Here is a 17,268-nt window from a genome sequence, read left to right on the forward strand (position 1 = left end):
ACAGATGTGAATACAGAGGCACAAGATTTAAGAGTAGTCATGGAGTAAAAAACAATAGAATCCAAAACAAAATCCAAATTCCCCTGACTTTCAGCCTAATACTCAGTCTACCATTAACACATGCTCCCTTATTAATTAGTAAAAAACTCAAAACACCTGTGAAGGAGAGTCTGCATGGATACATAGTATGAATCTTTAGTTTATGCCTTGTCTGGATGAATTGATTTTTGTGATTTATTAATGCAAAACTCTTGGGTTATTCCATTGGATTTACATGCATTTTTACTTGTTTTGCTGTTTTTCAAATTATAGCTCAGCAATAGCAATGAGGCTTTCACAGAAGTTTTGGATTATGCCAACAATGTTTGCCTAGTAGTTTTATTAATCAAAGGAAAGCATCTGGTTTACATTAGAATATTCATGAAGTAACATTGAAAGTAGATAGTAAGTATTAAAACAACATAGTCTTGAATTTTTGGAAGACACTTTCTAACTAGCTTAGCTGATTTACGCAGAACAGATTTTTCTGTGCAGGTTGTAGTCTACATTTCCTCTAGTATCTCCAACTGGGTGGGTTGGAAACTGATCTGCACATTGTTAGTTTTCAAGGTAGAAGAACTTTGTGAATTGTAACTCTTTTAGTGTGGCGACTTTTTAACTAATATTCTTGCTAAATCATTATCATATGTCATCAAAAATCTAGACTTGTTTGTGTTTTGCTATAATAAAATCTGAACACATTAAAATATGAGTGATAGAATAATAGGATGTCAGCATTATAAAATGCCATGTGAATCATGTGAATCATATTGTCAAAACATGCTCAGGAGAGAAACTGACACCCAGAGAAGTTTAGCACCTTGTCCCAAGTCACACAGCATTCAGGAACAGAACTGAAACCATAATGAAGGTCCTCAATTTCTGGGAATCATCCCTTTGTCATTACCCTTCCATTCATTTTTGGCTCTTTGGTTCATTTATTTTCTTTGGTTCACTTCTCCCCCACTTTGAGGTTATTATTCCCATATTTCCTTTTCTGCACATGCTGCTGTGCAGTCATCTATAGACTTGAATTTTCATCACACTACCTTTCAGAAAAGACACCTCCATCATATCAAGGCCAGGTTGGTGTGCAAGGATCTTAATATCCTCATCCTGTAGCCCTAGGGAACCTCAGACCATCAGCATACTTCACTGCCTTGGTCCCCATCATTGCAGGGTGAATTCATGAAAATGCTGATGATAATGTATGGTATTAATGTGGAGGGAATACAGGCCTCTGATTGCCCAGATTCATAAACCATACATGTGGCAAACAGGAGCAATGGATTTAAGAGACTTGCCACCAAGACAGCATCTTAATCACATACTACCTACTTAAGTGTGCAGAATCTTAAGGCTGAATTTTCTACTAAGCTATGAGCTCTCTGAAAACAAAGATGAAATTAGGATTTGGGAAGGAGAGTGTGCTCTTTCCTACAAAAGCACTTTTATTTTAACATTTAATTATGAAGCTGCCCCACAGAGGAGCTTTGAGCTTGTTGCCATTAGAAACTGAGTCATGCTTGCAAAGACTGTGGTCAAATGACAGGTACCACTCCCACCTTCCACCAACCTCCTCTGGTAATTGACTGACCTTACTAAGGTTGACTGGGCTGAACTTTGAGATGGTCCCAGGTGTTCAGTGGCTGAGTTGTGCTTCTGGTAGTACGTGCATGGAAAGGACATTGTTTGTGAAAGCAGAAAGGGGCCCTTCCTGACAAGAATTTCCAAGGAAATCTCTCAATTGTAGAAGCTAGCAATGTTTGGTAGGAACAATTTTACATCTGCCTGAAGAAAATGTCAATGAAGTTTCCATTTATTTCAGACTTTTATGAAATATACTGAATTATTGTCCTGAAAAATATTTTCTATACCCACCAAGAAGATTGCAACAATTTCCAAAATGGAGAATGCCTTATAACCAAGCACATAGATTAAAGATTGATTTATGCAAGTCATTGAGTTTTTACATATTTTGACACTATTCAATTTATTCCACTAATTTGACAGAAGAAAACACTCGTTTGCTCCTAAACTTAGATTCTAGCTAATTTTGTAAATGTATTTATAGTTTGTATACAGTTAAAGGCAATTTAATGAATTTTAAAATATATAACTTAGCACTTACTTTATTCCTCTTTATCTAAGACAGGATCTGATTTTCTTTGACTAATAACTATATTAATATTCAATTTCTTTTTTTTAAAGATTATTTATTTATTTATTCATGAGAGACACAGAGAGAGAGAGAGAGGCAGAGACACAGACAGAGGGAGAAGCAGGCTCCATGCAGGGAGCCTGACATGGGACTCAATCCCGGGACTTCAGGATCACACCCTGAGCTGAAGGCTTGTACATCACTCAGCTTTTGGAGACTCTCATCTTTTCCCCTATATTTGCCCAAGCCTTACATTTTCCTTGCCCATGAGAATAAGTCCAAGCTTCTTAACATGAAATGTAACAGTCCTTAAAATCTCAGACCAAAGAAGCTTAACAATACTTCACAAAGCCCGTTCTGTAGTCTATGCTCTTACTCTATTGAGCCCACTATATAACACCCCCCAAGGTATTTTCCTATGCTACTTGTTTTCATTCCAGCTAAATTCTCAGATTGTAATGTCATCCACCCTTTTGTTCATTGGTTACAGACCTGATTTCTCATTTCTATGCTTATTCAACATTTTATTTTCCTCAAAAAGCACTATGACTAAAGAAAATGTCAACAAAATTTCTACTTTTTTCAAACCGCTGTGAGAAATACTGAATTATCGCAAAGAAAAAATATTTGTCTTAATACACTTCACCAATGTGAAGAGTTAGTTTCAGGATGTTAGTTAGCATATCTTCCATCCAGAATTTTTAGCCAAGAGCCTAAGCAAAAAACAACAACAACAAAAACCAAACGAATGAACAAACAAACAAACAAACAAAAAAACCCCAAGCCAAATTCATTCCCTCCAGATAGAGTTGTCTAGTATCCACTACATTAAAAAGCATAGTGGGACTCCCTCCTCCTGTGATGGTTTTAAATCCCAGTACTGTGACAGAAGAGACTCTTCCTCAGGGGATGTTAAGGACAAGTATGTCCAGGAAGAAAAGAGTGGGTGTGTAACTGTTCAGGCAAGGTAACATGACCTACCAATACAGAGGATGTGGTACAAAGGATATGGGCTGTCTCCAGTTTCACCAATCAGTGTTGATACCACCAGAGCTCCTTAGGTAGCAGTGGAAAAAGATGTACTGCCCCTTCCTGGAGAAAGCAGCTAAGTCATCTATCTCCCCACCAGGGAAATAAGAAGAGCCAGGGAATAAGCATTCCTCCTTAATAATATAATTATGTAATTGGGTATTGAAATGAGATTATCTCTGTTTTAGCTGAAGAATGAAAATTACAGATGCATATTTCAAAGTAAGATTTGAAAGATTAGAATGGCAGAAAATAAATTTTGTAGCCCCTGAGATGACCGCATACCTTTAAAAAATTAGGAAGAGCTAAGAAAAGTGTGAGTCAATACTGAGGAAGATTTTTGGAGAGAGCTATGAGGTGTGGTGCTCACTCTATTTCAAATCAAAAGCAGAGTTTTAAAGGGACAAGTAGAAGGACTCAATATATGTTCTGCACTACTGGGCGATACAGTGGACCAGCTCCTGATTCCTGCTTGGTAATCTAAAGTGTTAAAGGTAGGTTGGCTGGTTCTTTGTGGGAGAAATAATTGTTGCTGAATTGAGATCAGTACGTAGACCCAGTATTTACTGGGGACAGGATAGGGGAATAGAGGAGAGGGAGTAGGCAACGAATGAATGCAAACTTCCCTTGGAATAGGTGTGGCCAAATGAGTGAAGGAGCAATTACCTGGGGTCATTTAGGTTCTGGCCTAGAAAGTTACCCAAAGTAAGAACAAAGAGAAACTGGCAGTATCATAAGATTCCTAGAGCTGAGGACGTGACCGGCCCAAATAAACACAGAAGTCCTCAACTGTTGGTTGAGGCAAGGAAAGGAATGCTGGGATAGTTGGAAAATTGGAGGAGTGGGAGGCTCCAAAGAACCCAAGACAGCTCCTGTAAGAGAAAGTGCCAGTATTAAGTATTCACCAGGACTAAAAAAACAGCACTGCATGGCCCACTACAGTAACAACATAGAGGAAGGAATACCTTGTCCCAGCCTGTTTCTCCTCCTACCTTCCTCCCCCACCAGACTCAGAAAGAGAAAGAAATTCCATTAATAAGAGGAGGTAGAGGGTTGGTTGTGACATTCCTTGGGACAGGACATTCTAGTTACTAAATTAAGAGAGGGTTTTGTGCCCTAAGACTGAATCCTAAGTTATAGTTCCTGCCTGATTTTCATCCAGGAGAAGAGGAAGGACTATCCCTACAGAGCTCATTTTAAGGAACTCCAGGCAAAAATCACAGATACTTTATAATTGCATCCACTGAGCTATGTTTGTTTCAATATAATATTTTTGTTGCAATAGAATATTTTACATGCTTTTCTGCCCACTTTAGTATCCCTGATGACACTTCTCTTGTCTTGTTCATTTTTGCATTCTCGGTACCTAGTGTCATAACTGGTACATACGTAGAACTAAGCACTTGCCAGATAACACAGGGGAGAATACCACGACTCCCTGGGAAGACATAAAGAGAATTACAAGAATGTGAATGAGAGAGGAACCACATCCTTTTGGATGGATCAAGAAGACTTCACAGACATGATCATATATGACAAGGGCCAAGTCAGATTTATATCATTCCACTGGGTACAGACTTAGACCAACAGAACTGAAGAAAAGTGTAATATATAGTAGCAGCAGAAATAGTGTAGAGATGAAAAGATGTGATTAGCCTCCGGAAATGAAAGAAATGACCATTCTATAGATGGCAATGTGAAGTATGTATAATCATTTTATAGTAAATGAGAACCGAAAGCAAGAGAATTGCAATGAGATCGGAGCGGCTGAGCCCATCAGGGGCTGGCAGGTCCTGAGACAAAAAAAAAAAAATGAAGCCTATTCAAGGAGAGTAGACCGGGAAGCACACCAGAGGCCTATCAAGGGCATGGCTACATGCATCATCCACGGGATGCTGCCAAATCAGGGGTCAAATCTAATGAGGAAGGCAGTGTCTACCTGAAGTTTATAGAGAGGATTTGTTTTCCAGATATGAAAGGACTTTATTTCTCCAATCATCAGCTTTGCAAGCAAAAGAGAATTAGCTCACCCTGATAGCAGGATTTAAAGGTAAAATCATGAAAAGACAAGACTAGGCTCAACTACGGAGAAAAAGCCAGCTGGAAGAGAAGTAGGGGGAATAACCTGGAAGATGGGTTTTGCTGTGTCAAAACAACTGGGTTAAATAAAATGGAGAATTATCTACTCTATATATAGTTGATACCTCAAATTTCCTCTGTTATAACCCTTGTTTTATTCATTCAAGTGGTTAGCTCTTGTATCTTACTGATAGGGATGCTACTTCAGATAATTTGAGAAAGGCAAGATTGTTATTTCTTGGTGGTAAAATCTGTCAAGGAAATGTCCCCAGTTGTTCTCCCAGTTGTTGGTAATAGAAAGTTATTTCACTGAAGTGACATAATACAGATCATTGGAATGCCTCTTTTTGAAAGTTGCCTTCTATCACAGAAAATAATTTCTCAGCATATTATTTATTAACTTTTTAGAATGATTTAGAGAACTAGTTCATATAAGACTGAGAAAGTAGAGGGAAGAAAATAAAAAGAAGTATGGAGGAGCTGGAGAACCAGACTTAAGATACCAGATAGAAACATCATCTACTTTTCAGGGGCACCTGGGTGGCTTAGTCAGTTGAGCATCCAACTCTTGATTTCCCCTCAGGTCGTGATCTGGTCAGAGATGCAAGCACCTCAAAGGGCTCCCTCCTCAGGGGGAAGGCACCTACCTCTCTGCCAGCTTGTGCACACACACACTCTCAAAAAAAAAAATCATAAAAAATCATCTAATTTTATTTTTCTTTTTTTTAAGATTTTATTTATTTATTTGAGAGAGAGAGAGAGTTTGTGTGTGTGTGCATGAGCAGGGGGAGGGGTAGAAGGAGAGGAAAAAGCAGTCTCCACGCTGAGCCCTTCCAGGGCCCCAGGATCATGACTTGAACTGAAGGCAGACACTTAACCGACTGAGCCACCCAGGCACCCCAGTCATCTATTTTTCATATTGCATCATATCTGCCCTGTGAAGATTGAATAAAGATTGCAAGACTAGGAGAAAAATACAAATCACTAGAAAAGTCAAGAAATAAAAATGTGCTGAACAACTATTATACCCTATAAAACTTATCTCATTTAATCTCCATACAAACCCTATAAGGGATTATTATCATCATACCACTGAGCAAACTGAGACTCAAACAAGTAGACTAAACTTCTTAAGGCATTATGTGTGGCAGAACCAAAATTCAAATCCAGACCTGTCCAAGATCAAAGACCTTGCTTTCTCCCCAGTACCAAGATGTCTTTGCAAAGTACAAAGTGCAAGCAGCAAAGGAAATAGAAAAATACAAGTCATCCATTCAACAGTCAATTAAGAAAAAATTATTTTTTATAATATTGAAATTAGGTTAAGATAAACATCAAGGTATCTTGAAACTATAGAACAAACATAAGAAATAACAAAAAATATACAAGACCTAGATGTGGTAAACTACAAAACTTGGCTAAAAGACTTTAAATGAGGCTTAAATTATGGAAAGACAGGATTACACACATTTCAATTCTTGTTCAAAATAATCTAGACAGTGCATTCAGACATCCAAAGACAATGGATTTTATTAACTTGATCATGACATTACAATTTATATACAGGGAAAAAAATGTCCAAAAACAGACAAGAAAATTTTGAGAAAACAGTAATAAAAAGGAATCTGCTCAATTAGATTTTAAATAGAAAGTACAACGATTAAAACAGTGTTATTGTAGTTATGCAAGAAAAAGTCAAGAGGGTAAGGCAAACAAAATGAAAGTTCCACATATATTTAACTCTAATCATCATAAGAATTAATAATTTATATAAATTATATCAAAAAGAACCACTTTCTGTCAGAAAAAAAAATAAGATTCAATAAACAATTTGAATTAACTGATTAAGCTATGAAAGAATGAAGAGTAGCCCTGTTACAATAAAGGTCAGGGCCCATGAATTCCGTGATTAGCCCCTCCTCCCCCAAAGTTTTCCCATCTCCTCAGAGTAAAGGATTTATGGTGACCTTGAAAGACCTGTGTAACATGGCCCATATTTTCTTCCCCTTCAATCATTTTGCCTCAAACACATTGGCCGCCTTGCCTGTCCTCAAACCATACACAAAAGTTCCAAATACAAGATTCTTGCATTTGTGGTTCTCTTTGCCTGGAACACTTCTCCTCAAGATATGCATGTGGCTCCCTCTTCAACTCTTGTCAGATCTTTGCTCAGATATCACCTTCTCTGTAATGCCTTCCCTTACTTCTCTGGAATTATAAAGGTTCTAAGAAAGAAAGTATAGGTGAATATTTACATAACCTGTGCGTGTGAACAGACTCCTCAGCAAGACTCACAGTTACTGACTTATAAATTTTACTACATTAAAAATTTAAAACATCTGCTTCTCCCAAATTTGACAAATAGAATAAAATAGCAAGCAAAAAGTGGAAGAAATATATGGGCAACACATGCAAACAGTGATTAATTTCTCTCCTAGAAAAACCTATTACATATGAGAAAAATGCCAATATAAAAACAGGCAAAGGAATAGAAAACAAAATGCTTACACACACATAAAAACAAATTACCAGCATATATTAAAACAATTTTTAACCTCATTGATAAGAAAATAAGCAAAAATTAAAATAATGAGACACCAAATTAGCAAAGATAAAAAAGAATGACAATATACAACATTGGCAAGAGTAAGAAGAAAGAAATGGTTTATTTGTGACACAGCCAGTAGATACATAAATAAATATAATCTATCCAAAGAATTCGTTGGCAACATGAATAAAATAATATTTAAAATATGCTTACCTTTTGACCCAGCAATTTCACTTCTAGAAATTGGTCATAAGGAAATAATTAGAGACAGGTGGAAAGATTTAACTACAAAGATATAATAAAATGGTAATATGCAACTTTAGAGGGAATAAAGAATATAAGAGGAGGCACTGCAATCTTTTTTCCTTGTTGATGGGGACAGAGAAAGGGGATAGCTGAACTGATTATATGTAAATAAGCCTTAGGTCTTTTTTTTTTTTTTTTAAAGAACCATCTGGAAGTGGCAGCTGTATTGCATCTTCACTAAAGCTGGAAGAGGAAGTAGTGGGCTTAAGCTTCCACAGAGGGATTTAGGTTAAATATAAGAAAGTATTTCCTTACAAGAAGATTTGTAAACATTGGTCTGAGTAAAGAAGGAGGTGGTATAATCACATTCCCTGGAGGACTTCACCACAGAAGAGATATTTGTCAAATTAAGATGACTTTTGGTGCATGCCCACAAGAAGCAGGTTTGTTGTTGAAGTTCATACTCAGTCTTCTATTCTTAATTATACTTTAATGTTTGATCAGTCTATTGTGCTTTATGTGGTATGGATTCATATTTGGGTAACTATCACCACATCTTGTTAAAATAATACTTCGAATTAGTCCTTATCACCAACATGAAATAGATTTCTTAGAATTAGGGTACTCTGTTCACCCCACCAGCTGCCACGCATTACATAATCCTAGTAATATTTGAAATCCTTTGGGTGACCTTCACTTTTCCCCTCCCCCTAAAAATCTGTAAGTCTGAAATTAATTTATCAATCTTCTGAAAGGCCAAAGGTATTCCAAGTTCACTTTTCAGTTACAGTGGGAGTAGGTTTTCTAGTTCACATAACTCATCTAGGTTTATTATTGTCATTATAGTATTTTTATTGAGCTCTGATCACTAAGATTATAGCAATTATCAGATACAATTCTATTAGAATATAACAAAATTGGACACAGCCATTGCAAAGATCTGATATAAAGGGGAAATTTCACAAATGTGGAAGAAAAAGATCTGTACATGATCAAGAAAAAAGCTGGATATCAAAACTACGTTACAGGAATAGATTAACATTAAGTCAACTCTAATCATTTTTCAAGGCAGTACAGATACATTTACCAAAGAAAAAATGAGCCTAAGGAGAAAAGAATATGAATTGCTTATATGGAAAGTAGAAGGGATATTACTGTATTATTTACACCTTAAAGAATCATATGTTCATATTTAATAAACTTCACATTTTCTCATTTTTCAAACAAACAAAATCTGACATCATTTCTCCAGTTGCATCGTAGATATATGCCTCCAAGTAAGGAACTCTATAATGACTACCTAATGATTATTTCTATGTTTAGATATTTACAAGCAGAAAAGAAAAAACTAAAATGAACACTATTTGCAAGAATGCAAGTAGAGCACACCCCTTCCAAAAGGGAAAGGAAGTCTGCCTTCATGGTTTCCCAGACTTACTGATCCAGTTTACTTCATTTATTCTAAGGCAAGATGTAGTTCTTCCTGGAGTCCTAACATTTACTATCCTTTTTTTTTTTTTTTTAAGATTTTGTTTATTATTTGAGAGAGAGAGAGAGCACAAGCAGGAGAAGAGGCAGAGACAGAGGGAGAAGCAGACTCCCTGCTGAGCAGGGAGCCCTATTCTGGGCCAGATCCCAGGACCCTGAGACCATGACCTGAGCTGAAGTCAGACACTTAACTAACTGAGCCACCCAGGCACCCCTACTATATTTTTTAAAATTCACTTTTGCTTTTATTCATTGGCCTAAAACCTGGTTTATCTTGCTCAGAAATCTGGGTACCTGGCAATACAGGATATTTTCTGTCTACACATCAAATCCTTCTCTTGGCTTCAGGAAAATTTTGCTCTTCAAATTGCCTGAATTCAATCTGATAATATTCTTGGGTCACTCACTCTCCCTTCTAGACACACAGCCTCATTCAAAATATTTATGATTGAATTTTTTCAAAATACTCTAACTTCCAGCCTCCCAATTGGATGAAGAATCCATTCTATATTCTCTGGCTCTATATTCTCACATTGTCTATATACCCCACAGGGTTCTGGCTATGTCCCATCCTGCATCAGTTTTATCACCTGACTCTCATCCTCCTTTCCAGAATTTCATACTGAATCTTCACAGTCTTTTCTTCTGGCCCTTGTGCATAGCCATATTTCCTTCTCAAATACTTTAATATGACAGGTATCATACATACAACTTATAACATTTAAGCTGGATGCTGTAGGTTCTCAATCCAATTATTTTTAAGATTTGCTACACTGTCCTCCCAACTTGTTTAACTTTACCCTTCAGTGACGTTCCAAAAGAGTGGCCAACGGCAGGAATTTTCATCAAAGAAACATGAAAGAAGTCTTAACTTTATCCTACGTGAACATTTAGCCATTATATAAATACTTACTAAATTGAGTATCCATCTACAAATCAGCTGTTAAATTGGCAATAATATAAAAAAGTCCTAGATTAGATAGGAATTTGATGAGAATGATTATAAGTCAAAGTTAAATAACACAATACACTAATTTTCTTTATGACCCTGATTTTTATTTGTGTTGAACATACATGCATCTGAAAAATAAATACATATAAAACTACATTTCCAGATTCCTTTATGGCTAAGGCTGGTCAAAGAACACAGTTCTGGTCAATAAGATGTAAATGAAATTGCTTAGAGGTTATTCCAGAAAAGCTCTTTTAAAGGAACTAACTTGGGGATCCCTGGATGGCTCAGTGGTTTGGTGCCTGCCTTTGGCCCAGGGCGGGATCCTGGGATCCTGAGATCGACTCCCGCGTTGGGCTCCCTGCATGGAGCCAGTTTCTCCCTCTGCCTGTGTCTCTGCCTCTCTTTCTGTGTGTGTGTCTATCATGAATAAATAAATAAATAAATAAATAAATAAATAAATAAATACATACATACATACATACATACATACATAAATAAATAAATAAAGGAACTAACTTCCCTGGCATGAGTTCTTTGCTCCTTGCTCTTCACTCTTCTTCATGGCCAGAGGCTGGTTGCCATGCCCATGGCGGCAAGAGTCATCTTGCAATAATGTGGAAGAGAGCATATATTCTGAGGCAAAGTTAGGAGCCTAGATCCTGGGTAACACCATGCATACCATACCTGGCCTGCTTATCTCCAGATTTCTTTCACATGAGGAGAAAAATTAACTTTTTATGTAACTGTTTTTTAGGTTCCTATGGTTAGCAGTCTAACAAATCTTTAACCAATATAGTTGGCAAAAAATGTGATATGAAATTTTAAACAAAGATATTTCAGGGGATCCCTGGGTGGCGCAGCGGTTTGGCGCCTGCCTTTGGCCCAGGGCGCGATCCTGGAGACCCGGGATCGAATCCCACGTCGGGCTCCCAGTGCATGGAGCCTGCTTCTCCCTCTGTCTATGTCTCTGCCTCTCTCTCTCTCTCTCTCTCTCTCTCTCTGTGACTATCATAAATAAATAAGAATTAAAAAAAAATAAAATCTTAAAAAAAAAAAAAAGATATTTCAGGATGTCTGGTCATTATTGAGAAAGTGACTTTCCTTTGGAGTAAAAATGAAACTATTACTATAAATGCAATTCATTAATTATTTTTTCTCAAGGGCTCTTCTGCTTCACAAGCGTTTACTCTCTGTGATATAAACATACAAAGTGATCCTACTATCTTTTTACTTTCTTACTGTCTTTTGGTTGTAAATTTGCATATGGCGGAAGAGAAAATGGAATGATAAGCAGCTTCGGGGCAATGTTCAAAGCTGACTTTCAGTTTTTGCTAAAGCTTTAATACAATTTCTATTACTACTTTTTCTTATCAATGTGTTGGCTTGAAACAACAGAAAGTTACTGTAAGTAACCCAAGAAAAATAGGAATTTTACTAGATTGATAGGCAGGTAGGTAGTTCACAGAATCGGCAGGAAAACTGAATACAATGCAGTTCTGATCCTAAATACCAGAGTTGGGTCAAATTTTTCATGTCAAGGGCACAGTCCCTCATAAGACTCCTACTACTTCAGACACCAGTCACAAGCTCCATGGTTTCCAGACCACTCACACTTCTCACCGGTTGGCACCTATTCAAAAGTTCCCACTGCTCCCGCAGGTTTAGTAATTTGCTAGAACAACTCATACAACTCAGGAAAGCATTTACTTATAAATACAGATTTTTAGAAAGGATGCAAATCAGGACCAGCCAAATGAATAGATGGGAAGAACCCCAATATGCAGTTTCCACATCCTCAGGACACTTCATACTCCCAATCCATCTCATTAACATAAACTATCACATGTGGTCTGAAGAGACCACCATGAATGACAAAGACACTCCCCACACTCAGGAAATTCCAAGGGTTTAGAGGCTCCCCCCTAGTATCCAGGACAAAGATCTGCCAAATTCTACTTATACAACACATAGAAACCAGGTTTAGGAAATCAGCTGGAAAGAGGATCATGTCAAGATCTCTCCCCTGGAATGGCTTAGGAGACAACTGCCACTTTTGTAAACTTCCCAGGAACTCTCCACCAACACTGAGGCAACCAGAACCATCCACAGCAGACACCAGCAGTGCTGATGTGACCCTCATGATGACTGGGTACTATCTAGTCCCTTGCATCACTACTGCTAGATTCAAAACTCCTCAACTTGAACATTTCATTATCCAGATTCAGGTTATATGCACACACCCTACCTCACAGAGAAATAGGAACATTAATCCCATGTGTCTTCTGAAATGGAAGTAAGTATACTGCCTCAAATAGTGGAGAATTTCCCTAACTTAGGATCTTGAGTCCCTAGGCAGCAAAAATATGAAAAATATCCCTATACTCCACCTCTTTCACTAATTAAAACCTATATATACACCCTTCTTCACCCCAAAATCTTCTTCTGTAAAATATAATAGCATCTCTTATATAATTAAAACACCCTCTTCGAGAATCCCTGGGTGGCTCAGCGGTTTGGCACCTGCTTTTGGCCCGGGGCATGAACCTGGAGTCCCAGGATCAAGTCCCACATCAGGCTCCCTGCATGGAGCCTGCTTCTCCCTCTGCCTGTGTCTCTGCCTCTCTCTCTCTGTGTCTTTCATGAATAAATAAATAAATAAAATCTTAAAAAAAAAAAAGAAACTGATTTAAAAAATAAATAAATAAATAATAAAACACCCTCTTCTACTCTAATAACAAGGAGACCATCCAAAGTCCATTATGCACAAATCCAATTATGTGTCTGAGACCTTTGGGGAGTATCCACTCCTTCTCCAGTGTTGTCTCCATCCCATATAGATATTGTTCAGCCTCTGAACTAAACACCCCCTGTGTATAATAGTGGGTGCAAATGGCCAGGAATTAAAAGGTAAATTTATTAAATACATAAATAGAAGAAGAGGGAGTAGGAAGGAGAGACAAAGCAAGTAAGATCATATGAAAGTGAATACAGTTTTTGTTTATGTGAAATCACGAGGACAAATACACCCCTCCATTACCCATTCCACATTCTCTCTGCCATCAGCCAGCACAAAAGCTCGTTGAGTAACTTTACCTCTAGGACAATACAGACCTTTGTTCTTAAGAGGTCTGAGTCCTGGATGATCCTGCTGTACAAGACTGAAGTCATCTTTAACCTTTTTTTTTTTTTTTTTTACATTTCTTACTGCTAAAAATGGTGATACAAAGATCTTTACCTCAACTCTCAGCTTAGCTGATTCTGTCCATATTCCTTGCTGCGTGTGCATTGTAAAATAACAATTCCATTTTTCTTTCAGTGTCAGGATGAACCACTCCAGACAGCACCATCATCTCTCTTTTTAATTATTCAACTCATGGTCAGCCAGTCGCTGTCTCAGCTTCCAACTCAAAAGAACCCTTGTTTTTGTTTTCTTTTTAAATTTTTTTCATCATGATAAATGTACTTTTTAATTCCCATCCCATATTCTACCATCCACCTACCACTGTCCCTCTGGTAACTACGTCTTTTTCTCTATAGTTAAGAGTCTATGTCTTGGTTTGTCTCTCTCTCTCTTTTTTTTCTTTGCTTAGTGTTTTCCTTCATGAATTCCACATATGAGTGAAATCAAATGGTATTTGTCTTTCTCTGACTTATTTTACTTAGCATTATATTCCCTAGCTCTACCCATGTTGTTACAAATGTCAAGATTTCATTCTTTTTTATGGTAGAGTAATGTGTTTGTGTGTGTGTATATACCACCTCTTCTCTATCCATTCATCTACTGATGGACACTTGGGCTGTTTCCATAGTTTAGCTATTGTAAATAATGCTGCAATAAACATAGGGGCACATGTATCCCTCTGAATTAGCGTTTTTGTGTTTTTTGGGTAAATACCCAGTAGTTCAATTACTAGATTCTAGGGTAATTCTATTTTTCATTTTTTGAGGAACCTCCGTGTTATTTTCCACAAATGGCTGCACCACTTTGCATTCCCACCAACAGTGCAAGAGGGTTCCTTTTTCTCCACATCCTCTACACTTGTTGTTTTTTTGTGTTTTTTATTTTAGCCACTCTGACAGGTATGAAGTGACAATTCATTGTAGTTTTGAAAAAGAACCCTTGTTATGATGCCTAGTGGATACACTCATCCCTTGCTTACTAAATCCTCTAAGCCAAAAGTATTTGAGGTTAGCACAAATTCCTAGAGCACATTTTGAAGTGTAATCTTCAGAAGCACCAAACCAATCATTCCTTCTCCCTCAGATTCATTTATTCTATGAGATAAATGGCTCCATATATTACTCTTCTGAGCAGGCATTCCAATCTATCAAAGGGCATCTCCCAGCTGCACAAAAAGGGGGACTTTCATAGGTCACCCAGCTATTCTGTAAGTAAGCTGTTTTAGGATGATTGGCCATAGGACAAAACCAATAATCCCATGAGCAGCAGCACATCACCTGATTTCATTCACTAAAAATCAGTTGTGTCGCTCAAGAGGTTGAACAAAATATTTTGATGAAGTTAAAGGTCCACAATCAATGATGCTTTCAGAAGTATAATAGGCAGGAAAAGCAAATCCATATCCTGGAGGTTTTTTTCAGTAGGAACAGATACTTGATGGATAACATCCAAAGAAATCAACCCGTGAGAAGTTCTATCCAGGTCCCAGCCCCTTTGCTCAGAGTAGACTAATTCTACTGGAAAATTGAGCCCTCAGCAATGGTGGGAGTAAAATAAGCTTAATGTGGAGAAGTCCCAAGTTTTGGTATATTAGTTTCTGTGGCTGCCATAACAAATTATCTACCACGAATTTGGTTGTTTAAAACAACAGAAATTTGATCTCTTACAGTTCAGAAACCAGATGTCAGAAATTAAAGTGTCAAGTAGGGCCTGTTTTTTCTCTGGGAGAAAAATCCAGGAGAGTATCTTTCTTTGCTTCTTCCAGATTCTGGTGACTCCAGGTGTTCCTTGGCTTGCAGCCACATACCTTCAATCTCTGCCTCCATCTATGTCCCACTCAGATAATTCAGGGTGATCTCATCTCAAGAAACTTAATTACATCTGCAAAGGCCTTTATTCAAATAAGGTCATATTCACAGGTTCTGGGTGTTAGGATAAGGACATATCTTTTGCAGGACACCATTCAACCCACTATGTATTATTATTCAACCATAATAATTTTTATTGTCATCACTACTATCACCACTGCTATGTCCTTTATGAGATCATTAAGTAGGCACTGAGTGGAATAGAAGAGGAAGCTAGAAAGCATCTTGACCCTCCATAGACTTTTGATGAGTATCTAAATGGTTACTAATATTTTCCCATTCTGGGTTCATCCCATGTGATTTATTCACACACCTCTATAAAAATAGTCTTTTTATTGTCAAATTTCTGATTATCTGCTCAAGCTATTAACCTGGTTTGTGTTATTCTTTTTTTTCTTGGCAGCCCTCTTCTATTTATGTTTTTTTCCAGTTTTATTGAGATACACTTGACATATAACATTGTATTGGTTTAAGGTGTACAACATAATGATTCGATATACACGTATTTTGTAAAATGATTGCCACAGGTGTACCTCCTTACATAGTTACCATTTTTTTCTTGTGATGAGAACTTTTAAAATCTACTGTCAGCAATTTTCAAATATACAATACATATTGTTAACTATAGTCACCATGCTGTACATTACATCCTCACAAGTTATTTATAACTGGAAGTTTGTACCTTTCCACCACCTTCACTCATTTTTCCTACCTGCTATGGTTTGTGTTCTTACTCAATCCATGACTTGTTTCAGGCAAATTACACAAGATACACCTCCCTTTAATACTACCACTGTTTTAAGTGACACAATCAGGTAGCGTAAGTCCACTTAATGCTACTCCCAGGAAATCAGGAAGCAGCAAATGGTGGTGATGGTGGTGGAGAGGGCAAATGGTGGTAGTATAAACCAGGGCATCTGTCTGTCTATTATCTATCTATCTATCTATCTATCTATCTATCTATCTATCATGTATGTATGTATGTATGTATGTATCTAATCTTTTCAAGCCACTAACTAGTTATGGAAACCCTTCCATGTGTCTGTTCCTGTGGTACTGAGAGAGGGCAGTGGTACAACAGGAAGACCTGGGGAAGATAAGCATCCTCCTTGTGCAATTTAACTCTGCATTCAAGACTAACTTCAGTCTATTCCTGTACACAGGCATACTTCAGAGATCCTGTGGGTTTGGTTCCAGACCATGACAATAAGCAAATATCAGAATAATGCGACTCAATTAATTTTTGGTTTCTCAGTACATATAAAATTATGTTTATATTATACTGCAGTCTTTTAAGTGTGCAATAGCATTATGTCTAGAAAACAGTGCACGTACTTTAATTTAAAAACGCCTATTGATAAAAAATGCTAACCATGATCTGAGCTTTCAGTCATAATTTTTTGCTATTGAAAGGTCTTGCCTTGATTTTAATGGCTGCTGACAAATCAGGGTGGTGGCTGCTGAGGGCTGCAGTGGCTATGGCAATTTCTTAAAATAAGATAACAATGAAGTTTGCCTCATTGATTGATACTTTCTTTTATAAACCATTTCTCTGTAGCGTGTGATGCTATTTGATTGCATTTTACCCACAGTAGAACTTCTTTAAAAATTGGAGTCAATCCTCTCAAGCCCTTCTACTATTTTATCAACTAAGTTTATGTAATATTCTAATCT

At 37.3% G+C, this 17,268-nt stretch overlaps 1 protein-coding gene across 10 annotated transcripts in view; it reads left to right on the forward strand.

Annotated features, from left to right (window-relative positions):
• Positions 1–17,268, forward strand: part of KLF12 (KLF transcription factor 12) — a 591,716-nt gene that overhangs the window by 22,107 nt on the left and 552,341 nt on the right. For 9 of the 10 annotated variants that reach the window (XR_013355728.1, XR_013355729.1, XM_077855379.1 and 6 more), the window contains exon 2: positions 8,305–8,545. The exons of the other annotated variant lie outside the window; for it this stretch is intronic. The gene's annotated coding sequence lies outside the window, so the exon portion shown is untranslated. The remainder of the gene's footprint in view (positions 1–8,304; positions 8,546–17,268) is intronic. 10 annotated transcript variants of the gene reach the window in all.

This window comes from Canis aureus, chromosome 17 (genome assembly GCF_053574225.1).
Source record: "Canis aureus isolate CA01 chromosome 17, VMU_Caureus_v.1.0, whole genome shotgun sequence".
NCBI lineage: Eukaryota > Metazoa > Chordata > Mammalia > Carnivora > Canidae > Canis > Canis aureus.